A 27124-nucleotide genomic window follows, 5' to 3' on the forward strand; every position below is an offset into this window, starting at 1 on the left:
ATGGATGCTACTTCTGCAAGGAGCTGGGTGACCTCCTATCTAGACTCTGGGCCTTGGATCCACGACTTGCGAAGTGAAGGGCAAGACTCACTGTTTACTAAGGACAACCTGTCCAACTCAAATACTGTGAGATCTGTGTCATTTGTGTCACGAATGAAGGCCACTTTGGTGCATGTATATGTGTAGTATGTGTGGTGTTATGTGCAAATAGTTCACGCATGTGATGCGTGTACTGATGCATGTCCCCTTGTGTGAACACATGCAGAGGCCAGAGGACACTGGATGCATTCTTTTTATTGCTTTTCTCCTGTTTCCCTGAGATAGGGTTTCTCACTGAACCTGGAGCTGCCGCTTGGGGCTGGAGAGCCCCACTGGTTCTCCTGTGTTGGGTCACAGGTCTGGGGTTACATCTAGGTGTGCATAGCGATGCCCAGCTTTTGGCATGGGTTCTAGGGATTGAACTCAGGGCGAATCAGGGCCTCACATTTGGGCAGAAAGTGCTATTAACCCACTGAGCTATTTCTGCAGCCCTTAAGGCTGGTCTTTAATCTCTGCTTTGAATGCGTTTAGAAACTTCCATTCTTAGGCCAGGGAGATAGCTAACTCAGTCAAGTGCTTACCTCGTACACATGAGGACATGAGGGCAAGCTTTAGAACCCATATAAAATGCCAGGTATGTGGCACACCTGTAACCCTAGTGCTGGGGAGGTGGACATTGGAAGTTTGCTGGGCATGCTGGCCAGCCTGCCTAGCTTACTTGGTAAGCTCCACACTAATGAACAAACATGTAGACCGTATTTTTTTTCTTTTCTTTCTTTCTTATTTATTTGTTTGAGAGAGGGAGGGAAGGAGAGAGAGATAGGAGAAAGAAGCAGACAGAGAGGGAGAGAGAATAAGTGTGCTGGGGCCTCTAGCCACTGCAAACAAACTCTAGACACATGTGTCATCTTGTGCACCTGGCTTATGTAGGTACTGGGGAATTGAACCTGTGTCCTTAGGCTTCACAGGCAAGCTCCTTCTAACCCATCTAACCCAAACTCCACTAACCCATCTCTCCAGCCCTTTATTTTCTTTTTCGAAGCAGAGTCTCACTGTAGCCTGGGATGAACTGGAATTCACTCTACAGCCCATTCAAAATCCCAGCAACCCCCCTACTTCAGCCTCCTGCGTGCTGGGGTTAAAGGCCTGTGCAGCCATCATGGCCGGTTTGTGGACAGTATTTCTAAGGATGACAGCTGAGGTTGCCCTCTGGCTTCCATGTGCATGTACACACTCAGGGACCCACACAAATATCAACATACATAGGAATATCACATACACCCATGCATACCACACATATACATATACAAAAATAATTCTTTTTTACACAAAAACCTCATGTGTGATGCTGGAACATGTTCTATTCATGCTTCTGCCTTTCTACTATGGACTCCAGAACATTCTTTAGTCTGGGTCTTGAGGATTGTGCTCGTTTAATTCCAACTTAATCTCAGCTAAAAATTCTTCCTTGTAAACTGCAGAGCTTCGAAGCAGCAGTGTCCCCTGCCAGCAACCAAAAGCAATATCTCTGTTCTCCTGTTACCACCTCATAAATGGGCCCTCGATAGGAAAATGCCATTGGCTATTTGCTTGGTCTCTGGCTGAGAGCATTTTGAACTCATAATGCAGATAACTGTGTCAGGGCCAAGTAAGACAGACTGTAGGCCGCTGAGCATGGAAGGTATGTTGCTGGGCACAAAATTCCAACCCCTGCTCTCCCTGAAATACAAGTATCTCATTCTTCACCTTTTAAAATATTTGCCCTGTGTTTATACAGCGTCTGTGTGTTTGCGGAGCAGATTCACTGGACACTTTTTCACCGGCTCCGAGAGGGGTTCTGTGCTGGAATGAATTGAGAGGTCATCTTAGTTCAACAAGGCAGGAGCATCATGGGAACATTCCTGACGCCTGCTCACCTGTTCTCACACCTTTGCAGGCGCCGTGCTCGCTTGCCTGCGTGGTTCACCCCAGTTACCTACCTGCCCCTAAGTTTTAGGAGGGTGCTTGCTCCCCAGGTAAGCCTCCCAAATCTCACTTCCCGTAAGTTGTACGCGTGACTCAAAGCCAAGCTCTCCCTGCGTCTGGGCTTCAGGAAGTTATGTGTAAGAAGAAGCTCGGGTTAGCTGATCAAGGTGGGCTACCAAAGCCGCCTAGGACCTGGTCCCAGGTATTCTGTCAGCTGCTCTGTGACTCTGAAGCTCATAGGCCACGTCGTTAAATCCTACGGTGTGACTGCAATGCTGCCAGGAAACGTGCGGGGGGTGCAGGTTACTGGATGCGGTAGCCAGGTCTGTCCATGAACAGTATGATGGCCAGTTCAATGAACAAGTTGGCTCATGATTATTCTCTTTCTCCCAATTGAAAAAGCCCAAGTGGGTCTTACACCAAGATCAAGCAAAGCCATGATCCCGTTAGCATTCTCCGCACTGTGTGAATTCTTAACAGCGTGACATTTCGACTCTGATCACAAGGACACAAATTCGCCTTCTCCCCAGGAAGCCGGGGAAGCACTACTTCGCCACTTTGTGCTTATACTCATGTTTCCCAAGGGCCAGTCTTTCACAATTTTCCACTTTGATCTTACTTGCAATAACATTTCAACTCCTCAGCATGGGCCTCTCAGGTACCCTTGGAGCAGTGTCTCTCTCGTCTCTCCACTGCCTTGCTCCCACCTTTTCCCTCCTTGCTCTCTCTGTTCCAGCCCTCCAGCCCCTGAAGATGGCTCTGCCTAGGGACCTCTGTCTTCACCAGGATCCCATTTCCCAGCATGCCCCCCTCCATCACATCCTTTCTGTTGCGCTCGAAGGTCATCTTATCAGAAGTCCTTTGAACGGACACCTAGCTTGCTCCTCTTCCCATCTTTACCTTTTATCCATGGTTTCTCTGCAAAGCATCTCATGACACTCAAGACTGCTCTGTTTACTGCTGTGTTCCCAGTGGTGACTTGCCAATTATTGGTGCGCACGATGCATGTGTAATTGCTGAATGTATGAATAAAAGGAAATTGGCTAGTCACGATAATGGCCTTGCTTTCTACCCCTTCTCGTCCTCCAGTGTAGAAAAAGAAAAAAGAAAACAAAAACAAAAAAAAAAAACCAAACAAACAAGTGAGGTTTGCAGCCCAGCCATAAGGAACAAGAACTGTCTGTATTCTGCCACGTTTACTCTTTGGCTGGCCAAGTCGAAGGGAAAATTCTCTGCTTTCAGCCCTATGGATCAACTGAAAAACGCTCTGTATACACTAATGAAGGAAGCCCATAGTGTGTGGGGAGCAGATCCCAGCAGCTAGCAGGGTGTAATACACCTGGCTGGGCTCTTCATACATTATAAATGATTTATGATGTCCTGCTGGGCACACAGCGACAGCCATGGAGCCTGCCTTTAGGAGAGGCTGAGCCCTACTTAGGCCGCTAGCTCCTGGCTGTGGACGCTTGACCCAGATTCCATATTCCTCTGGAAGTATCTGTGAAAGTAAGTCTTGTAGTCAACAAGACACTTGTGTTTTCATTTGGCAAGGAGAGAGAGTCCGAATTCTCGATTCTGACACCATTTAATGACTGAACAAAATAGAAGAGCAAACAAGCCTGTTGAATAAGCGCGCCTTGTTATCTCCAAGGTTCTGAGTTGTGAATGGTCTTGCTGTGAAACTGTGACAGACACACAGACAGCCACTTGTCCTGTGTTGGACGTGTTCTAGGAGAGCTGGCTTCACGTTCTCCTCTTCCACAGCAGTGGCGGAAACCAGAGTGGCAGAAACCCGTCTCCTTTCTAAGAGACCCTTCAGGAAGACAGGTAACTCACTTGTTTAATTAAATAAATAAGTCCCCAATGTTATCCAGCAACACACTTGGAAAAGCCATTCAAAACATCTCAAGAATGTTCGGCGGAGTAATGAAGCCAACATCTCCACCTAAAAGCTCACAGGGGTCTGGCCATTTTTGTGTTTATCCATTCCCCTCCTTCCAACTCCCCAGACCACAGCAGAGGCTGCGCTCCTCCTAATGACTATGTTCTACCACCAGCCTCTAACCATTCACCCCCTAGCTCCTCTTCCATCTCACTTTTCTTCAACCCCAGGGTTAAGGTCAAGCTTTACTTCTTGTCATTTCCTATAGATCTGCTGCCCCTCTTCAGCTCCATCCCTTCAGTTCTTGTTTTCTTTCCCAGAACAAGAAGGTTTTCTTATGGCTCTCTGCTGAAATCAGCTCTCTCAGCATCTCAAGACCTTATGGGTGCCTTGGCTTTTTCACATGAAAATGGGAAAACAGCGGTCGATGAAAAGCTAAGTGAAGTGCATGGCTGCTACCTGGAATCTTGAAGGTTTTCAATTCTGTCAGGGACCACACATTCATCGCTCCTTGCTCCCTCCATGTGTACCTCATTGCACAGTCACACGATCTAGTGCAAGTCCTAAAATATCATACTGCACAGTTTAGTGATTGAGAAGTCTAAGTATCTTTGTGGTAGAGGGACATGAGGGAGGCATGCTTAGCATTTTCTTCCTTCCTTCCTTCCTTCCTTCCTTCCTTCCTTCCTTCCTTCCTTCCTTCCTTCCTTCCTTCCTTCCTTCCTTCCTTCCTTTCTTTCTTTCTTTCTTTCTTTCTTTCTTTCTTTCTTTCTTTCTGAGGCTAACATTTCTGGGCTCTAGGGCTCTCACACTTATCCAAACAGAGCCCAGTATCTTTCTGGCTTATGATTTGTTCAGAGACAGAGAGAGACACAGGAGCTCATGTTGTGCCTACCAATAAGATCCAAGCTAAAGACATTTGTGAGAACGATAAGTAAGCTAGGCTGGTAAAACTAAGCCCAGTATGATGCTAGCATTTCTAGTGACATCTAACCTCCAGGGGCAGCGAGCTTCAGTATACAGAGAAACACAGACTCAGAAGAGGGGAGAAAGGAATTACTAATCACGGCTTGTAAGCACCTGGATCCAATCAGGTCGGAAGGTTATACTCCCCTGGGTTTTTCAGGCATACGAACCAATGAATTCCCTGTTTGCTTAGGCCTGGTATGATTCATCAGCAGTCAAAAGCCTTGGCTAATCAAAAAAGGTGGTATCAAATAAATTTTTTAAAATTAAATTTCTTTACAGCAGCGACCCAAGAACCTCCTAGGTTACAGGGTGAAACTATGAAAGGAGAAGTATGTAGATCATCCTTTCCTGCCTTGGTTTGAAAACTTGGCCAGGACTTAAGAAATGAGGAAATTGGAGAGGTCTATGTCCCCTCCCTCTTCCTCTTGGGTGCTCAGTGTCACAACTTCCCCTGAAGAAACCTGATAGTCATCATGTATTTATTTACTGCTTAGAGATTATTTTCATGTTCCCACAATTCCTGAAAGATAGATGTTCTTTTTTTATAAAATCATTCTAAAAATATTTTTAAATTTTTATTTACTTATTTGAAAGAGGCAGATAGAGATAATGGGTGTGTCAGGACCTCCAGCTGCTGCAAACTCGAGATGCATGTGCGACCTGGTGCATCTGGCTTTACGTAGGTCCTGGGGAATGGAACCTGAGTCCTTTGGCTTTGCAGGCAAGCTCCTTAACCACTAAGTCATCTCTCCAGGCCAAAACACAGGGATTCTTATCATTTCCTGAATACAAACAGTGATTTTGAGTCTTAGGTTAAATACATTCCCCAGTCACACAGCCACACTTTAACCCAAGTCCACCTAACTAAAAGTTGACTATCTTGCATTCCAATCTGCAGTGGTAAGTACCAACTGTCACATTTCAGGTAGGATCTTCAATTCCTAAAATTTTTCAAAATTTAACTATCAAAACCTGACTATAGATCTAAGGGCCAAAGAAGAATTACTACCAACGATGCTATAAACAGAAGCTCTTACCATCCAAGGCATTAAAAAGAACATGTTATTCACAAAGCAATAGGAATTTAATTTATATGTTTACATAAAACAAATTTTAGATATGGGCCAGAGATTAGAAGACTGATACATTGTTTGACTGTGTTACTTTGGTCTATTTTCCATCCCTTTACTCTTGGCTATACCACTAACTAGCTCGTGATATTCACTAAGGCACTTGAAATTCATGAGGCACAAGATGATGGAACAGGAAATTAATTTCATCCTTTCAAACAGCCTGATGTGCCATACTTTCCCAATGAACCAGCATATATAATATTTGTAAAAATTTCAGGAGCTAAGGGCTTATGGAAAATTTAAATGAGAGGAAGAGGTGACTGCAACCTCAGAAGCAAAAAAAAAAAAAAAAAAAAAAAAATCACTGGAGTTTCCAGAGGAGGCAAGCTTAGGAACAGGTATGGTAGATTAACTTATGGATACCCACAGGTTTTATTCTCCACGGATACCAGTTCAAGACTCAAACAATGGGCCACGAAGTTCAAGTAATCTCAGTAGGGCAATTACAGGCTGGGACTCATGTGCTAACGTGAAACCGTCATTGCCAGTCCTTCTTCTTCTCCTCTGACTCTCTGAAGTCCATGGGAAACACAAGTACCCACAACAGGTGCTTTGAGATTCTTCTAACTCAGTGAAAAGCGTGTGCACCTGACAGCAAGAGAACAAACCCAAGGTGGTAGGTCCATGTACGAAACAAAAATGATGATATAATCACCTTTAGAATAACTGCATTCTGATTTCAAGCCACAGAGAACAGGCTAGAAACTGACCAAAAAGTTAAGTGTCAGCTTAAAATGGTGAGGAGACTTTTCAAACTGGATCATAAAGAAAATCCATTAAAGGGGAAACTGCGGAGAGCCTGAAGTCCCAATGCCACTCCCGTGGTCTGCGCTCTGTCTCTCAGGCTTCAGAGAGTTAAGAATTCCCATCCATATTGGGGACTTCATTTTAGCCAGGGCTAGGCACTCAATGGCAAGCAAAGTTAGATAGGAAAGAGCCTCTAGTGACTTGATTATCCAGATCAAGACATTCTTACTTAATCCTATTGCTCTTGATTAAGGGCATCTGAAAACTTTCATATCTTGAGACACTTTTTACTGGGAAAGGTATGTGTAATCTTGAGTTCTTTTGATCTAGTTGACCTATGAACAATACACATTAAAACTCACCTCTGCTACTACATGCAGTAATTACTTTAAATAAGAATACTCAAGACTTGAGACTCAAGAAAGTATTCCTGAAAATCCATGTTTATTACTTTCCTCTTCACATTTATCAGACTTAGGACTCTAGGATGATGAAAAAGCCTGATTTCTTGAGACTTTTATGCAGTGCTCCCTACACGGCAGAATGACAGAATGTGTAGAGATTGGTTATTTCTCTAGGGAAAGTAATCCAGGCTTAGACTAAAGCAGGAGAAAAACTACACCGAGTCCTGTCTGACACTTCAGTGACAGGACCAAGGGTCACTCCAACTACAGGTTTAATTTTTCAAGGGAAACACAAGAAGTTGGGTCTCACTGCAGCTGAAACTCCAATGATTAAAGTTTGACAGCAAAGCTGTCCTTCAACTCTGACACGCCCTCTTTCAATCACTTCCCTCTCCCCTGTTTCAGACTTCCTGATTATTAGAGTGATATCAGGACCTCGTCACTCATCTTGACCACTGAAAGGCTAGAAAATGGAAAATAGATCAGAAAATATATACTCCTCCCAAACATGAAGTATATAATGGTATACATATGGTAGAATAAACCTATATAGTATGTACACATATATATTTGAGAGGACAAGAATATGTTCTATAGAAAAGTATTCTGGAGCAGGAGAGATGGCTAAGCCATTAAGGCGCTTGCCTGCAAAGCCAGAGGACCCAGGTTTGATTCCCCAGGATCCACATAAGGCAGATGCATTAAGGTGGTGCATGCGTCTGGAGTTTGTTTGCAGTGGCTAGAGGCCCCGTCATGCTCATTCTCTCCCCCGTCTCTCTCTCTAATAAATAATAATAATGAAAATCTTTAAAAACATTGAAAAGTATTCTGTATACAGAAAGCCATTATGCAATATTGTATTTCACATAATATTTACAAAAAAGCATAGAATAAGCACTGTTTCTATATATTTTCCATATGGATTATTTTATGTTCAGTAGAGTTCTACATAACAAAATATTTCTGTGTGTGGCACAGTACAGTTTCATAGTAACACCTTTGTGTTCAAATCCAAGAGGTCTTAAACTTTCCTTTAAAAAATATTTATTTATTTGAGAGAGAGGAAGAGAGAAAGGAGAGAGCAAGAGAGAGACTAGGTGCACAGGCCTTCTGCTACTGAAAATGAACTCCAGATACATGAGCCACTTTATGCATCTGGCTTTACATGGGTAGTGGGGAATTGAACCCAGACCATCAGGCTTTGTAAGCAAGCACTGTTAACCACTGAGCCATCTCTCCAGCCTTGAGAGCTCTTCAACTTTTCTGAGTTTTTTTTTTTCTCCCCATGTATGAAAACCAGATGTATGAGCTGGAGAGATGGCTTAGTGGTTAAGGCACATGCCTGCAAAGCCCAAGGACCCAGGTTTGATTCTCCAGGTCCCATGTAAGCCATATACACGTGGCGGCACATGCATCTGGAGTTCATTTGCAGTGGCTAGAGGCCCTCACATACCTGTTCTCACTTATTTTCTGTCTCTCCCTCTCTCTGTCTCTAATAAATAAATAAAAATAAATCTTCAAACAAGTTGACAAAAAAGAAAGAAAACAAGATGTTAAAGGCTAGTGTGAACAGATGCTAAGATGCTTACAACATAAAGTGACACAAAGAACAGACCACTTAAATATTAGTTTTTTTTCTCACACACCTTCCACTTTCTCCTGAATACATTTGTATAGCCCTTTGCTATTATTCCACTGGTATTTCTATTTTGTTGTGAACTTCAACCTAAAGGCAGTATGGTAGAGGAATTAAGATTGAAGACTCTTCTCTTTCTATCTTCCTCTTTCTCTCAAATAAATAAATAAAAATATTTTTTTTAAAGATTGAATACTCCAGGCAGCCCGATGAAGCTCAAATGTGTATTTTACCCACAAGCACTTAAACCAAGGTCAACTTATTTAACTTTTTTGTGCCTCCCTACTCATTCATTGGTGATATTAGGATGATAGGTGGCTGGAGAGATGGCTCAGTGGATAAGGGACTTGCCTGTAAAACCTAATGAGCCAGGCTCACTTTCCCAGTACCCATGTAAAGCAGATGTACAAAGTAGGGCATGCAACTGGTGTTTGTTTGCAGTGGCTAGAATCCCTGGCATGCCCATGTGTGTTCTCTCTCCTTGTAAATAAATAAATAAAATATTTTAAAATTTTAGGATAACCATTGTAACCCACCTCATGGAACAATTGGTAAGATTACAGTAAAATAGTGAAAGCCTAGGATTAGTTGCCATTGTTATTAATGTTGACATATCTCCCACTTATGTAAAGACTGATTCTGAAGAAAACCCCAAAGGAGTAGCAGAAACAATGGGCTTTACCTTAAAAATACAATGTTATACATATAGCAAATCACCCAAAGGGCACATTTTTTCAAACATCATCTACCTGAACTTTCCAGTGGTGACTTGAATCTGACAACTCAGCTAAAGAAAGCACACAAGGACAGCACGAAATCAACCTCTGACTCACAATTGGTGATTAAACTTTAACATTCAATTCACCCAAGGTTTTCTTTCAAAGCAAATTGTAGAGGTTAAGGGAGGGGGGATGGAGAACTGTTAAATGGGGATAAAGTCTGTGTTACCTCCAGATGAAAATATTGAAGCCCACAATTCAAATTTTAATAACTTTGTGGTGCTACGGGTCAAATCAGCACCTTGAATGTGCTAGACCGGTGCTTTACCACTGAGCCCCAACTCCAGCCCCTTGTATTAAACCTTAAAAAATTAAATCAGGAGCTGGAGACATGGCTTAACAGTTAAAGTGCTTGCCTGCAAAGCCTAGGGACCCAGATTCATTCACCAGGATCCACTGAAGCCAGATGCACAAGGTGGTGTATGTGTCTGGAGGGTTTCTTTTTTTTTCTTTTTATTTATTTATTTATTTGAGAGCGACAGACACAGAGAGAAAGACAGATAGAGGGAGAGAGAGAGAATGGGTGCGCCAGGGCTTCCAGCCTCTGCAAACGAACTCCAGACGCATGCGCCCCCTTCTGCATCTGGCTAATGTGGGACCTGGGGAACCGAGCCTCGAACCGGGGTCCTTAGGCTTTACAGGCAAGTGCTTAACTGCTAAACCATCTCTCCAGCCCTTGTTTGATTTTTTTGAGGCAGGGTCTCTAGCCCAGGATGACCTGCAATTCACTATGTATTCTCAGGGTGGCCTCGAACTCATGGCAATCCTCCTACTTCTGCCTCCCAAGTGCTGGGATTAAAGGCGTGTGCCACCACACCCCGCTGCGTCTGGAGTTTGTTTGTAGTAGCTGGCACATCCATTCTCTCTCTCTCTCTCTCTCTCTTTCAAATAAATACATAAAATACAAAAATATTAAAAATTAAATTATACAACACTCTTGGGCTACATGAATGCTGAGATAAAAAGCAAACAAGAGGTAGTTAGGGAGATGGCTCAGTAGATAAAGTAATTGTATGTGTCTGGGCATCTAAGTTTTAATCTTAGCCCTGCATGAAAAAAGCTGGTTGCAAAAAAAAATTTTTTTTTTTAAGCTGGGTGCTATAATGGGCATCTCTATTCCCAAATGCCCTTACGGCTAGGTGGAAGGTGGAGGCAGGAAAGACCTCCGGACTGTTGCAGGTGAGCTAGCTGGTGAATACAAGGTGGGCAATGAGAGCCAGCACCGTAGAGAAGGTGGAAGGTAAGAACTGACATCCCACATTGTCCTTTGACTTTCTCCCATGAATCTCCCCCCATACACACATAAAAGAAATAAAACTCAAAAACAAACATGAGGTAAACAAAAGAGACTTTTAACCATAGTGATGCAGAGTTAAGTTTTCCAATTATTTTCTTGTATCTGGGCTTCTTTCCAGCTACACTTGCCCCTCTATTTCTTACATAGCTTTTTAATGTCTAATCTTATAATATGTACTAGGTAATAAGTAAACACTTATATTTGGGAACAAAGAAACTTCATTAATACCAGTTTCAAAATTTTGGAAGCTACTGAAGAAAATTTGAGGCAAAAACTGTTCTAAGCCTAGCCATGTAAGCACCTTTCACCAAATGCAAAAGAAAAAGAGAATTAAGATGGCACCCAATTTCAAGTGGGAAACACATCAGGAAAATATGTAAGCCAAAAACCAGCCACTTTCCAGGACTTAGCTCTAGTGATAAGGGCCGGATTCGTATCACAGGATGAAAAAAACAAAACAAAACCACAACGGGAAATAATATGTAAAGGAAATAAAATAATGGACTTTCCTGACATGAGTCCTCCAAGCCAGGCCAGAAGGAATTCAGTAGTAAGTTTAAAAGTGTTTAAAGTGGCGCCACTCCAAAGGGAAACGAAATTAGGAAATTATCCACCCAACTTAGGGATATAAACAATCAGATCCCCTCTTAAAGCAGTGCAAACTCCAGTGGAAGCCCCATTTTATTGAGATTAATGAGAACATTGTTCTCTTCCTTCATTTCCCCCTTAAGACTCAGCCATGATGAAGGAAAAATGACAGCAACTTAAAAATGATATATTGCAGTCTGTGGACATGATGGTTTAGCACATGGTTTATGATAAGAACTTAGAAAAACCACTAGCCTCCATAGCTCGTTTACAGTTATTTTTCTAGAATGTCTCTTAGTTTCCCTGCTTTAGAAGAAATAACACCTCATCTAGAAAAGACTGGGTCCTTATACTACTAGATAGCTCTCTGCAGCTACAAATGTGAATCCAAAGCACAGCTTGGATTAAACCACACTCCACTCCCCAGAAGGTCCAGGAAGCAAGGGAGTCTCCTCCATTCTATTTAGAAAACAGAGTTTGTAGTTTATGTTAAATGGTAGGAGGTAGAAACCGATGGCTTGGCTATGCCATTGTGTAACTGGCTATTTTTAACTTGTGATAGAAGATTCCCCTTTATGAAGCCACTAATTTCAATAATGACAAGTACACAGAAACCTCTCTCTTATCATTACGCTTTCCCATAAGTGGGCTTCACCACTCGATCTACAATGAATAATGCATACTCCATAAATAAAAGCTAGGGCCCTAATAATTATTTCCTTCCATCCATCTATGTATAAAAAGATTGAACTAAGAGAGGGAGGAACATTTTAATCTTTTAGGAGAAAATAAAGAGGAATATTTATTCTCTTGATATATAATGCCTATTAGATATAAAAGGGAAATCTGTTTTAGTACAATCACTTGTCTTTAGGGAACACAATAGAAAATTTTCAAAAAAGCATCTATGATGAAATTATTCTATCCTTTTTTTTCCCACAGAATTTCTCATACTCATTTGGTCTGAATAGGTCCAGTCCTAATGTACAGGTACACAAATAGTTGATCTAAAACCCAGCCCCCACTCTACCTTCCTTTGGTCCATGATGCTCCATCATGGTCTTTCTGATACCACATGCAGTGACATATAGTTACTTAATTTCATTATTAATTAGGGAGAGAACAGGCCCCTACCTTACCCATTAGGTTGGTTAAATATTCATCTTTTCTATTATGGTCTTCCAAGGCTCCTTAAGATTCCTGTGTTTTTCTTTTTTTTTTTTTTTAAAGCACCTCTCAGTGATAGGACATGAAAGAACTAAACACTAGTATAATTCTGCTCCCAAATTTTAGCACTTTCCAAATCCCTAAGATTCATTGGCATAGTCTCCATATTCAGGGTGGGAAAAGGTCCACGAAGAGCTTTTCATCAATTCATTGGTCCCACAAACATTTACTAAATGTTTAATATAAGGGAAGAACTATTCTAGTTGCCTTTGAATCTTGTCCCTAGTCAGGCATGACATGGATGCTAGCAATCCCAACACTTGTCAGACTAAGGCAAGACTAAGGAACTGTGTTCAAGGGCAGCTTAAGCTACATAGACATTGTAGCGGGGGAAAAAAAAAAAAAACACCTCCCTATTAGAAAGTAAACTCTGCTATGAAAAATTGAAAGTGGTGAGAAAGAAAAAGAAGAATCAAGAGTGTTTTTTGGCCAGCATGATGGGTCATAATAACAAATGTTGATCAGACTTAGAGAAACTGGAATGCTTCCCCCCCCCCGCCCACACATGACTGATCAGGATAGAAAAATGGTACAGCCACTTTGAAAAACAGTTTAGAAATTCCTCAAAAGGTTAAACAGTGAATCACCATATGATTCAGCAATTCCATTCATAGGTATATGAGCAAGAGAAGTGAGGACTTATGTCCATGGAAAACTTACTTACAAATCTCATCAGAACAGTATTCATGATAGCTAAAAGCAGAAGCAATCCAAAATCCATCAACTAATCAATAAACCGGGTTCTTCATTCATACAGCTGAATATTGTTCAACACTGGAATGAAATAAGGTGCTGACACCTGTTACAAGGTAAAACCCTGAAAACAGCAAGCAGGTTAAGTGCGATTACAAGTCAGTCACAAGAGACCACACAGTTATTGTCTGACATTTACTCTCAAAATGTCAAGACTAGGCAAACTATACGGTGATAGAAAGTAGAGCTGGGGAGTGTGGAGGGAAGTGAGAATTGTTGGCGGGGGATTCCTTTTCAGGATAATGAAAACATCTTAAGAATGACTGTGCTGGTTTTTGAATATTGCTAAAAAATATTGAATTAGACATGCTAAATGGGGAACTGTATGGTATGTGAATCACCTCTCAATAAGGTTGTTAAAGGAGAGTGATGGGAAGAAAAAGAGATGTTTAAGGTAGCTCTCACAGAGAAGGCAACATGGTCAACATGGGCTCCCACAAATGAGGTAAGTAGCTGGTTCTGCAGGGAAAGAGCCTTGCTTTGTTTTCCATGAAAACGCGCTAGGCTACATAGCAATACCCACACAAGATAAAAGAGAACACCCAAATGGCTCTATAACTGCTTTTAAAAATATTTCATTTTTATTTATTTGAGAGAGAGAGAGATAGGGAGGGAGAAAATGGGCATGCCAAGGCCTCTAGCCACTGCAAACAAACTCCAGATGCATGCGCCACCATGTGCATTTGGCTAATGTGGGTACTGGGGAATTGAACTTGGGTCTACAAGCTTCACAGGCAAGTGCCTTAACTGCTAAGCCAACTCTTTAGCTCTAGTCCTATAACTGTTAAAGAAATTGGATTTACTATCTAAAACCCTCAGGATCAAATTATCTCACTGGCAAATCTTACCAACCACCTGAAGAAGAAAACATTAATCCTACAAGGTTGATTCCAGTAATAAACAAGGAGGGGACACTCCCAATTCATTTTATGAGGTCACTGTCACACCGCTACCCAAAACCAGACAGAGTGGTATGTTCACAAAATCTATAGGTTGACATGGCCAATCCCGAAAATATGCCTTTTAAAAACAATCCAATACAAAGAATCATATATGACCCAGCAGAGTCTACTGCTGGAATGAACAAATGATTCAATATTTAAAAATGATCAAGAGAAGCAAACATAATAATATTCCACAGAAGAAAACGCACAAAATCCTATCAGCTGAAACGCATAAGGAATGTGAGCAATTCAACATCTGTTTATATGCAGCAACTACTCTGCAAATCAAGAACAGAGAGGAATTTCCTCAACCTGATAAAGTCACTTAGAAAAAACGATCAGCAAACATACTCTGTGAGTGCCTTCCCCTGGGAGAGTGGGAATGAGCTGGGAATGTCCTTTCTCACCAGCCCCATTTACAACAACAGCAGAAGTCTCAGCTAGTGAACAAAGCAAAAACCAAAACAAAACACTGAAACGAAAGACACACAGATAAGAAAGAAATATGACTTGACTATTCTTATTCACCGATGACATAATTCAAGTAGAATTACCAAAACTAGTGAGTTTAGCAAGGAAGCGTGAGATGATCACACATCTCTCAACTAGCAATGAACAATTGGAAGCTGACACTGAGACACATTTAAAAATATTTATCACTTCCAATAGCTAAATAAATAAATAAAGGAAACACATGCTTAAGTATGAACTTAATAATGTCTTCTCAAAGCTTCCAATTGCTGGTGGAAGAAATAGAACAGCTGAGTGGAAAGGCATGCCAGTCCATAGATTGGAAGGTTCAATGTAGGAAATATATCAACTGCATCGAAATTGCAACATAGATTTAATGCAATCCCAATAAAAGTCCCAGTGGGAACATTTTGAGACTATAAATAAGCTGGTCCTAAAATTTAAATGAGGAAAGACAGAATAGACTACTTAAATTTTTTTTCAAAAAAAGAATAATGTTGGAGAGACCACACTAATTTTCAGACTTCAGAGAGCTACAATGATCAAGAAGGTATGGTATCTGTGAAGAACCAGACACGCAGATTAACGAACAGAACAGTGAGTCCAGAAATAGACCACACATATGTGGCCAATTAATTTTTGACAAAGGTGCAAAAGCAATTCAATGTGGGAAAGACAGTCTTTCCAACAAATGCTGTTGAGAGTTTTTACATGACACTAAAAAACATAATCTGAAAAGGGGGAGGGGAGATAAATTGTGCATCTTCAAAACTAAGAACTTTTGGGCTAGAGAGATGGCTTAGCAGTTAAGCGCTCGCCTGTGAAGCCTAAGAACCCCGGTTCGAGGCTCGATTCCCCAGGACCCACGTTAGCCAGATGCACAAGGAGGCGCACGCGTCTGGAGTTTGTCTGCAGTGGCTGAAGGCCCTGGCATGCCCTTCTCTCTCTGTGTCTGTTGTTCTCAAACAAATAAAAAATAAACAAAAATTTTTTAAAAACTAAGAACTTTTGCTCACTAGGAGACCCTGCCACAGAAAGAAAAGGCAAGCTACCATCTGGAAGGAAACATCACGAAACAACTTCTGACAAAGGCAGTGTACCCAGAACATATAACGTACTCTTTTTTTTTTTTTTTTTTTTTGATTTTTCGAGGTAGGGTCTCACTATAGCCCAGGCTGACCTGGAATTCACTATGGAGTCTCAGGGTGGCCTCAAACTCATGGCAATCCTCCTACCTCTGCCTCCCAAGTGCTGGGATTAAAGGCGTGCGCCACCACGCCCGGCTTATAACGTACTCTTAAGACTCAGTGTTAAGAAAACAATCTATCCAATAAAAATTGGCCGTAAGACTTGAACTGACCTTCACAAATGAGGGAGTATGGAGCAAAAGTAAGCCTGACAATTTTTAAAGTGGTACGTAGGTTATTTCATAGAAAAAAAAATTGTGTTTTCAGCAAATGGCACAGAAACAAGTAGAAATGCACATGCAAAGCAAGCCCTAACCTACATCTCAATTACATTAAACATTATCCCCAAACTGATGTCATAGATCTAAACATAAAATGTAAACTATAAAAGCTTTATCGAAGAAAACATATGAGGAAAAAATGTTGTGACCTGGAGTTAAGCTAAGAGCTCTGATACATGCTGCTAAAAGCCTGCTTTATAAGTAAAACTGATAAGACTGTGTTGAAATTAAAGTTTTTTTTGTCTCTGGAAAGGCATATATATTTTTAATTTTTTTTTATTTATGAGAGAAAGAGAGAGACATATAAGGAGGGAGAGAGAGAGAATAGGCATACCAAGGCCTCTAGCCACTGCAAAGAACTCCAGACACATGTGCCACCATGTGCATCTAGCTTACGTGGGTTCTGGGGAAATGAACCTGGGTCTTTAGGCTTCACAGGCAAGTGTCTTAACCACTAAGCAATCTCTCCAACCCAAGATATATATAGATAACAGAGAAATAACTGTAAACAAGTTCAACAATATTAGCCATTAAGGTAATGTGAATTTAAACCATGACAAAATACTGCTGCACACCTATTGAGTGTCCGACATAAAACTAATGAAGCAAATCCATATTCATAGTGGGAAGAAGTGGAAGCGAACCATGTGCTATGACAGATGGGTAACCCAAATGTACTATAGGACGTGGGCTTAAACAAGAGAGGGGTTGGGCTGGACAGATGGCTTAGCTGTTAAGGCGCTTGCCTGCAAAGCCTAAGGACCCAGGTTCAATTCCTCAGTAGCCATGTAAGCCAGATGCACAAGGTGGCACATCTGTCTGGAGTTCCTTTGCAGTGGCTAGATTCTCATTCTCTCTCTCAAGAATGAAAAATTAATTAATTAATTAATTAATTAATTAATAAGGAGAAGGGCTGGAAAGAAAGATGGGTCAGTGGGGAAGATCACTTGATGTGCAAACCTGAGGACCTGACTGCAATTTCCAAGACCCACATAAAAAGATGGTCATATCTACACATGCCTGTAACCCTAGTGCTGCGGGCGAGGAGGCAGGAGGCTCTCTCTGGGGCTCGCTGCTCAGCCAAGCTAGGCACAAAACAGAGTGAGCACCAGGTTAGGTGCAAGACTCCATCACAAGGAGATAAGGTGGAGAATGACAGAGGAGGGTATCTGACATGCTTCTCTGACTTCAGCATGCATGCTCATGGGGCACACACATCCACACACGCGCACACACACACACACACACCCCACATACACACACAAAAGAAAGGAAAAGAGAGCAAGCCTTTCTACATGTTACCACATGGATGAACTTCAAGAACATTATGCTAAGTAAAACAAGTGAGCTGCAGCAGATGGCTGCCTTATGAGCCCATGTGTACACGGTGCTGACGTAGTCAGACATACAGATGTGGAAAGCACAGCCGCCGGGCGAGCCATGGTGGTGCCTGCCTGTAGTCCCAGCTACTGAGGCAAGAGGGTGACCTGAGCCCATGAGTTCACAGACAGTGTGGGAAGCACAGTGACATTCCACTTTAAAAAGTAATAGTAAAATTAAAAATATATATTTTATTTTTGAGAGAGAGAGAATGGGAGTGCAAGGGCCTTTCAGACACTGTGAACACCCCCTTGTGAGTATGTGCGCCATTGCACGCTTGCATCACTGTGTCTGGCTATGTGGGACCTGGAGATTCGAACATGCATCCTTAGACTTTGCAGGCAAGCGCCTTAACCACTAAGCTATCTCTCCAGCCCACAATGGTGAGTAAACGTGAAGGCCACTCAGGCTAGAGACCTCCATGTAAAAAGCCGTGCATGGATATGCACTGTCTGTAACCCCGGTGAGGGTGAGGGTGAATGTGAGGGTGGACAGTAGCTTTGGATTGAGGAGAGATCACATCTTGAGGAAAAATGTGGGCAAACAGTAAGTGAAGGAGCCCGATGTTCTCTTCTGGCTTCTGCACAGAAGAGCAAGGAACATATGTATCTGCACACCCAAGTACATACACCACACACACACACACACACACAGACACACACACTCAAAAATAAAGAGTAAAAGGGTAGTTATCAGAAGATAAAAAGAAGTTGTTAAGTAGCCATATAATTTCTGTTCTACAAAATAAAAAGGGTTTTGGAGAGTTGTTTTTTAAAATAAGGTAAAACATTTAACATTACTAAAGCTGCACATTTAATGTCTTTGATCTATTTTGAATTGATTTTTAAACAGAATGAGAGATACGGATGTAATTTCATTTTTCTGCATGTGTAAAACCAAGTTTCCCATTACCATTTATCAAGAAGGCTGTATTTTTGCTGGTGCATGTTGTGACAGCTTTGGCAAAAAGTTAAGGAGCTATAACTATGTGGGTTTATTTCTAGGCCCATTGATGCTCATGTCTGTCTCTGTGGCAATAACATGGCATCTTTGTCACTATGGCTCTGTAATATAATTTGAGATTCGACTGTGTGACACCTTGCATTTTTCTTTCTGCTAAGGACTACTGTCACTACTTTGGGCCTTTTTTTGCTTTCACATGAACTTGGGGATTTTTTTGTTCTTGCTCTGTGAAGGATGTGTTTATGATATTTTTGAAACGATAGCCAATCATAGAGAAGCGTGAAGAGCTAATCAATGGTGACCAAAGGTTAGTGGTGAGCGGGAAGGTGCTGAGTTATACGTGAAACAACGACCAGCACGGAGGAGGCCTGGGAGGTGCTGGGTCTGACCTATCTTGACTCCAGAAGAAACTGTACAACATGACTCATTCTCAGAATTGTACACACATTAAAATAAAAACAAACAACAACCCAGCCGTGTGATAAACGACCAAGGCCGTACTCTTTGGGAAGGCCATGGCTACACGTGGAGTGGCTGACAGTGAACCCATTCAGGTGCCTTCATAGTTCAAGCATATCCCAGCACGGCAATGTCTGAGAGCTCTGTCATGTTCACTGGAGTTTCCAGAGAACAAATACCTCTTCCTGTGGGCTCTAGGTTCATTGGTCTATGGTAGCAGCCAAAGACAGGGGAAGGAAAAAAAACAGTTTTGAAAAAGTCAAAGGCTTTTTATTTTTCCTGAAAGGGTAAGGATTTGACATGGCTGGCACAAATCAGCGCTCAGGAAAAAGCCTCATTCCTCGGGGCCTGCTTTGTTGGGGGCAATTCACTGGGAATGCTTCCAAGAGGAACTGCCAAAACCATCCAGGGATGGCTTAGAGACCCATGGTGTAGACTGAGCACAGACCATCGAGGCCCTCTTCTGATTGTGACCTCTACACTTCTTCCGAGACTCAAGTCATAAATATAAATAGTTTTTTTTCCGCTGAAAGGGAAGGTTCATGGAGTTGGGAACTGCCTTCCTTTCCTGGTCTGGAAAAGATGAAAGATGTCCAGGAGTGGAAAAGCAACGCTATTAAGGAATGACCGAAAGAAATACTCAGATGATGAAAAGAAACTCCAACGGCAGCCGTGACGTTAGCGAGAGAAAAAGACCACACAAAGAAGAACACGTGTGCTGGGTGTCCCCGACACTGCCCAGCTGGTGACAGACACGACAGAGACAGACTGACACAGTCACAAAGGGCAGGCCTGTGTCTCACCAGCCCACGGTTCCCCAACTCCGCCGATGCCTTGCCTTGCCCTCTCCCCATCCCTCCCGCAGGCCTCCTTGGGGTACCAGCTCCATGAGCCTGGGGATGTTCTCTCTCTGCTCACTATCACAGTCTTGGTGTCAAGCCCAGTGTCAGGCTCACAGCAGGAGCTCACGATCATGTGGTGCATGACTGGAGGACGAGGAAGGCTCACCAGAGCCAGCAGGAGAGCCCTAGGGTGCACAGCCAGCACCATGAGCTTCCAGCCGTGAAGACCTGCCAGGCGCACCAGAAGCAATGAGCCTTTCCCCTTAAGATGTGTCCCGTCAGGTACTTGGTCACAGCATCAAACAAAGAAAGACTGATAACCAATGGTCACTTCCTTGGGCATTTCTAATTTCAACTTCTAAAGTCTTATTTTAGCTACTGGAAGAGTCCCTATTTGGGGCTTCATTCTAAATAGTGAAAATAAATAGTAAAAAGTATGATGTGGGAAACATAGCAGATTGTTAAGTCTGGGAGGGAGTCACATACTAGCTTAGCATGAAATAAAAGCTAAGAAAGGTCACATGAGGCATGGCTAGGCATGTGAACAAGTACACCAAGAATTCTGGGAACACAGGGGACAATCAGGTTTTTTAATCAGTGTCCCCGTAGCAGATACCGAAAATCAGCAGACACAGAGGCATCTAGACAATTCCATATGTTCCTATAATGAGAAACTCTAAGATCGAAAATCAATAAAGGAAATGAAAGAACCTTAAGGAGGAAGGATTTTCATGGAATAATTTCATTAGACCATGCATGTATCCTAACAGTAATATGTCACTTAATGCTGGGGGTAGGTTCTGAGATACCTGTTGGCCAATTGGGTCATCATAAAACCATCGATGAGTCTACTCAAACAAACTAAGATGACTCTGACATCACTAGGTGACCTCATTCATAAATATGTTTTCGTGCATGTGGTCCATCACTGAAGGAAGCACCATCACGTGTGGTGTGGTAGGTGTATGTCTGCTGTGTGTACATATGGTACCAGAAGATAGTTAGAAAGACTGGAGGTCATTGTAGATCAATACAAAAGAAAATAATTAAAGCTCTGAGGAAGTTCAGCAAGATGTTCAAGGCCTTGATGTCAAAGTGGCTGGGGTTGGGGGAAGATGACTCTTGCCCTAAAAATAGAATTAGATGACTGGTCAGGCCTCGACAGCCATAAAAATTTTAATTTCAAGGGAAAACTTGGCAAGTGTTTTATTATAGTAACAAGAAATCATGATAAGTATAAACAGTCTTAGTCTTCAGGAAGATTATGGGATAAGGAAACGTTTGTGAACTCGTTTGGGAACATGCCCTCCATTTGAAGTAATGTAAACGTAGCACGGGATCACCGTCAATGCGGACGTTGGGGGCTGTTTTCAGACAGAGTCAATCCTACACAGACCCGGAATTTTAAAAATTCTGATTTATGAGGGATTCTAACTCTGTGGCTGGCTCTCTGATGTGTCAGCATCTGGCTCTCAGATTTGATGCTAAGAGAGGAAGCCATAACCAAATCTTTTTATTACAGAGTTAAGTCTCTCTCTCTCTCTCTCTTTTCCCTGCTCTCTCCGTGAAACTGTAGAGAATGGAATGACATGATTGGTCAGGAGCCATTGTGCTGGCAACACACACGATTGACAACCACGAGGTTCACGAGGGTCAAACACTTTACTTGTTAAGTTATTGGAGATTGTAAAGTTTTTAATGGACTAGAATCACGTTAACGCTGTTATCAATAGAAGGCAGTGCATGAGATCTCTAACCCGTGTGCTTATTTAACAGGATTTCTCAGAGGGCATTTCCTTCCCACCCATGCTTAAATGTCCCCTTGCCAGTGAAGTCTCCCTGACCACTCTGTCTTAAACTATAATCCCCCTCCCATATTGCCTTTTCTAATCCCTTGCTACATTTTTACTTCTCACTTGGAGATACTCTTTTAAAAAAACATTATTTCATCTTTTTAAAAAAACTTAAAAATATTTTATTTATTTATTTGTAATGAGATTGAGAGAAAGAGACAGAGAAAGAAACAGAATATGGGCCTGTGTGCACTTGCCTTTACGGTGGGTACTGGGGATTTGAACCTGAGCTGAACCCAGGCTGGCCAGCTTTGGCAAGCAAGCACCTTTGACTGCTGAGTCATCTCCAAAGCCCCTAAATTTTATTTATTTATTTACACATGTGAGTTGGCTGGGGGAGTGCCGGGGCTTCTTGTCACTATAAATGAACATGAGACACTTGCCCACTTTTGTGTGTGTGTGTGGGGGGGTGCCTAGCTTACATGGGTGGCTTAGGAATTGAACTCAGGCTGCCAGGTTTTGAAAGAAAACACCTTTAACCACTGAGCAATTTTCTAAGCCCTGTAATTGCTGATATTCTACATAGCTTATCTGTGCATCTTACCCTACTAGAATGTCATCCAAGAGTGGGGTTTGGGGGTGAGTCTCATAGGCATGTGGCTAGTTTGTAACAGTGCTACCAGAGTTTATAACAGTCCCTAGAAGACAGGAGATGAAGAAATTCAGTAAGCATTTCTTTAGACAAATGACAGTTGTCTAAAGACAGGAGTCCTATGTGGACCTGAAACTGCTGCGTGGCCTTTGCCTGGTCATGCATCTGGGCTTTGCTACAGTGAGTGGTAAGTGGGGCACACTATCTCCGGGTCCCCCAGTGATACACCACGGCACTTCCTCCTTCTTAGTGGAAGGAGATGGGCAAAAGTCAAATCCAAAGGTTGTCATTTATTTCTGCAACCAGAGTGGGCCCTCACAAAGAGCACCTCAGACAAATCCTTCCACTTCACCCTGCTTCGTAGATAGGGAACACGAACCCAGGCTGCAGTATGATGCTTCCATGGTTACAGGAAATATTATGCGTTACTAGGACCAAACATCATTTTGGTCCTTGTCAACCATGTTTCTACACACGCTCTGCTGAATTCAGGCCAGTCGAGCAGAACCAAAATAAGTTACTCAGAGCAAACCATTCTCATGGTGAGGCAGGAATACTCTGAAAGCACACCCCGGAAGAGCAGGGTCTGTCCTCTTTCCAGGACAGAGCTGGACCATGGTATTGCTTGAACTACCTAAGGCCATTCTGATGATTCAGTGAGTCAACGTGAGTGAAGTTCTTAGAGGAGAACTTGGTACGCAACAGCATCCAATCAAGACTAGCTATTATTATTAGGGACTCAGGATACTTTCAGTAAGTTCATGTTTTGTTTGTTTGTTTGTTTGTTTTTTTGCCAGGTGGCTCTCTACCTGTTTGATTCCTAGGATGCTGAAACTTAGAGCATGTTATCTAAAAATCTAGATAGGCAGGCCTTTGCCACTAGTAACCACACAAATAAAACCACAGTGTTAATAAAGATAAATCACCTTGATTTTCTTTATCTAAGAGTATAACTTGATTTTAAATAAGGGTTAAAGACTGGAAAGAGAAAAGTGCCTGAATTATTTTGTGATTTTTTTTCTGAGATAAGTGTAAGATTTGCAGCAAAAGATGATTAATGGGGCAGGTTCACACTGGGAGACATTCAGATGGCTTTCTTTTGTGAGGAAAGGTTTATTAGCAGTGGGCTTGGTGTGCCATGGAAAAGCACCATGGAATTCTGAAGCCAAGGCTTCTGATCCAGAGAAGAGTCAATACCCCATGGAAGAGCAAGAGTCGGGTCACTGAAGCTGGGGAGAGAGGGACTGCAGCTTTTTAAAGATAAATCTTGGTGTCCCTTTTCCTCTGAGTTTCTGGGGGAAGGGGTGTGTCTGGGCATAGATTCCCTAAGAGATGCCACAGAGGCAGCGGACCAGACTGAGAGAGATAAAAGGCTTCTAGATCTTCAGTGGGGGAGCTATTGTACTCCCTGTTCCTACTCCTGGCGGGAATGCTGCTATAGGAGTCAGGAAATCACTAGATAAGAGGGTAGTTATAATTCAAGGCTGTCTTGGCCCAGGCAGCAGGGGCATCTGTGTTTGAACAATTGAGTCTCGCTGTGAAGTCCAAGCAGGCCATGAACTCGCTATGTAGCCCAGGGCAGCCTTGAACTCACAGTGATTCTCTTGACTCAGCCTTGTAAGTGCGGGGATTACAGGCATGTGACACCCTGCCTGGCTTTTCCCTGTATCTCTCTCTCTCTCTCTCTTTTTTTGAAACATCATTCTTGGGATCAAACTCAGGTACTCATGCTTTCAAGGAAAGCATTTCACCAATGAGCTATCTTTGCAGCCATTCAAATATCTTAACTCTGTGGCTGACTGAATCCATAGATGCAGAATCCAAGGGCAGAGAGGGTCATCAGTATACATGGACTAACGGGAGTATGTGCAAAAGAAAGGGCAGAATCTAGGGCAAGAAAATCAATAGGCAGGAAGGCATGGATGACCCTTGAATGACGCGTAACGCTTCACCAGCTCTGGAAGGAATGGAAGGAAGGGGCTCAGAAGAAGAGAGACGGCGGGTGAAAAGGCCGAGAAGGCAGACACTAAGGGGAAGACCCCTGCAGTCAAGGGGGCTGATGCTGTAGGCAAGGCTGAAAAGGGTGACCCTGAGGTTACAAAGTCAAAGAAGGGGAGACCCCCTCCCCCGCCAGCAGCCAGAACCCAGTCCTTGTGGGAGGAGTTGGCAGGTTCTTCTGATCAGCAGTGTATTCCAGAAAGGCTGTGTACAAGAGGAAGTACTCAACTGCCAAATCCAAGGTTGAAAAAAAAAAAAAAAAGGAGGAAAAGGTTCTTGCTATGGTCACAAAACCTGACGGTGATGACAAGAATGGAGGAACTCCGGTGGATAAGCTTTGCAAAATGCCTGGGTATCATCGTACTGAAGATGTGCCATGGGAACCGTTGAGCCATGGCAAGGAAACCCTCCAGTGAGCACGTGAGAAAGCTGCATGCCAGCGTCACCCCCGGGACCACCCTGATCATCCTCATGGGACGCCCCAGAGGCGGGAGAGTGGTGTTCCTGCAACAGCTGGAAAGTGGCTGACTGCTTGTGACGGGACCTTGTTCTCTCAATCAAGTTCCTCTGCGTAGAACACACCAAAAGTTTGTCATGGCCATCTCCACAGAAATTGATAACAGCAAAGTCAAAATCCCTAAACACCTCACCGATGCTTACTTGAAGAGGAAGGAGTTGCTGGAAGCCTGGGCGCCAGGAAGGCGAGGGCTTTGACACGCAGGAGAAATACGAGCTCACAGAGCAACTCAAAGACAAAATCAAAAGGCTGTGGACTCGCAAATTTTGCCAAAGATCAGGGCTACCTGCGGTCGGTTTTTGCACTAACAAATGGAGTTTAACCTCACAAATTCATGTTCTAAATTTCTTATTAAGAACCCAATTAAACAACTGAAAAATCTGTGTCCCTTAAAAAAAAAAAAGAAAGAAAGAAGCAGAGAAAGAGAGAAGGAAAACCTAAGTCTTGTGGCAGAAAGGACAGGGACATGATCACTTGATGACACAGCATGACAGGAGCCCAGGTACGTGGACTATTTCGCAAACACAAACGAGGCAGGAAAGGTAATGTTAGGTGAAATGGGGAGAGCTGAAGAGCTTTAGGGCTGTGCCATTCTGAGAGCAGCAACTCCAGCCGTGGGGTCTGAGGTCTAAGGAGTCTTCTACCACAAATGCATCCTCCCTTTTACACATGTTCTCCTCTGAGTCTTCTCAAAACCCCTGTCCTAGGTACCAGCAATGCTTCCGTCCTAACAATAGAATGGCAGCCTCTTTGATACCCTACGCATCTGCAGCTACTGTTGCACTGGTCCAGGGCATGCAGGTTCCTGAGGCCTGCCTGGAATTCCCAACATCCCATTAGAAGATGCTCTGTGACTCCAGTGAACTGCTGGTCCACACACTATTGTGTTCATTTTGTTCTATTTATCTGACCTGCAACTTGGAATGCTGTTACCTTACTATGGGGTTGCTGGCAATCTAGGCCATCCTGAACTTTCCTATTCCCCTTATAGGCAGGTTTGCTGCCCGAACCTAGAGAGAGAGGTGGATAGAGAATGGGCACGTCAGGGCCTTCAGCTGTTGCAAACGAACTCCAGACTCAACGCACTACCTTGTGCATCTGGCTTACATGCGTCCTGGGGAATTGAACCTGGGTCCCTTGGCTTTGCAGGCAAGAGCCTTAGTCGTTAAGCCATCCCTCCAGCCCTCATTGTCTTCTTAATGCCAGTCCATATCCCTACTTCCATGACCTACCAGTGCCACCTAAACCTAAAGAGCAGAGGAATGAGACGCCCAGCCACGGACTGGAAAGACAAAAGTCCTCGTGAGTTCCAACAACAGAAACTAGAAGCACAGCACCTAGAATTCCTCTCATCCAATCCTCAGGTTCAGCAGACAAGGAAACTGAGGTTCAGAGGCTGAATAACAGCTGACTACAGTCATCAAGTATCTTGGTGGCAAAACCTCCATCCAGTTTTTCTCACTCAGGGGAACAGTCTACACATGCCCATTGCTTCCTAGTGCAGGAAGCCCCTCAGACACCAGCGTGGACCCCCATCAGTACCCAGGCCTTCTTGAGTTTTCCCAAAGCCAGTCTCTTCTTTTTCAATTTTTTTTACTAGGGACAGTTTCCAATATCTACAGGTAGAGAGACAATCATAATATACTCCATGAACACATTGTCAACAACTCTCAATTTCTAGTCAATTTATTTTCTTCTAAATTTTTACCCATCCCACCCTTCATCTAACATAGCTCTGAAATAAATCTCAGTTGTCATTATTTCTCATTGGACAGTAAATACTTGACAAAATTATGTAACTGAAATACATCAGAGACGCTTCTCTTTGGGCAGCTTTGATGTGCCTCTTGTCTACCCTTGTGATATACAGCCCTGGGATGCAAGGCCAATTTTAGCAGAGGCCAACAAGATACAGATATCCTGTGTGTGTGTGTGTGTGTGTGTGTGTGTGTGTATATACACATACACACACACATACATACACACAATTAGTCTATGGTACAATGAAGACTTCTTTGTGCGGTATGTGTGTGTGTGTGTGTGTGTGGTGTGTGTACATGCATGTGCACACATGAGAAGGTCAGAGAAGAATATTGTGTGTTCTCCTCCGCTGATCTTTTGCATTGTTTCCTTGAGATAGAGTCTCTCACTGAGCTGAGAGCTACCATATTTTGTCAGACTTGCTGACCAGCGAGCCCCACCCATTCTGTCTCTGCTC

The 27124-nt window shown here is 42.9% G+C and overlaps 1 protein-coding gene and 1 pseudogene across 6 annotated transcripts in view; one reads left to right on the top strand and one right to left on the bottom strand.

Annotated features, from left to right (window-relative positions):
- LOC123463377 lies at positions 1 to 25249 on the top strand (annotated as a pseudogene).
- Phactr2 (phosphatase and actin regulator 2) overlaps positions 1 to 27124 on the bottom strand; it is a 303106-nt gene that overhangs the window by 72208 nt on the left and 203774 nt on the right. The gene's annotated exons all lie outside the window — the stretch shown is intronic.

The sequence above is a fragment of the Jaculus jaculus genome, chromosome 9 (assembly GCF_020740685.1).
Source record: "Jaculus jaculus isolate mJacJac1 chromosome 9, mJacJac1.mat.Y.cur, whole genome shotgun sequence".
NCBI classification, from domain to species: Eukaryota; Metazoa; Chordata; class Mammalia; order Rodentia; family Dipodidae; genus Jaculus; species Jaculus jaculus.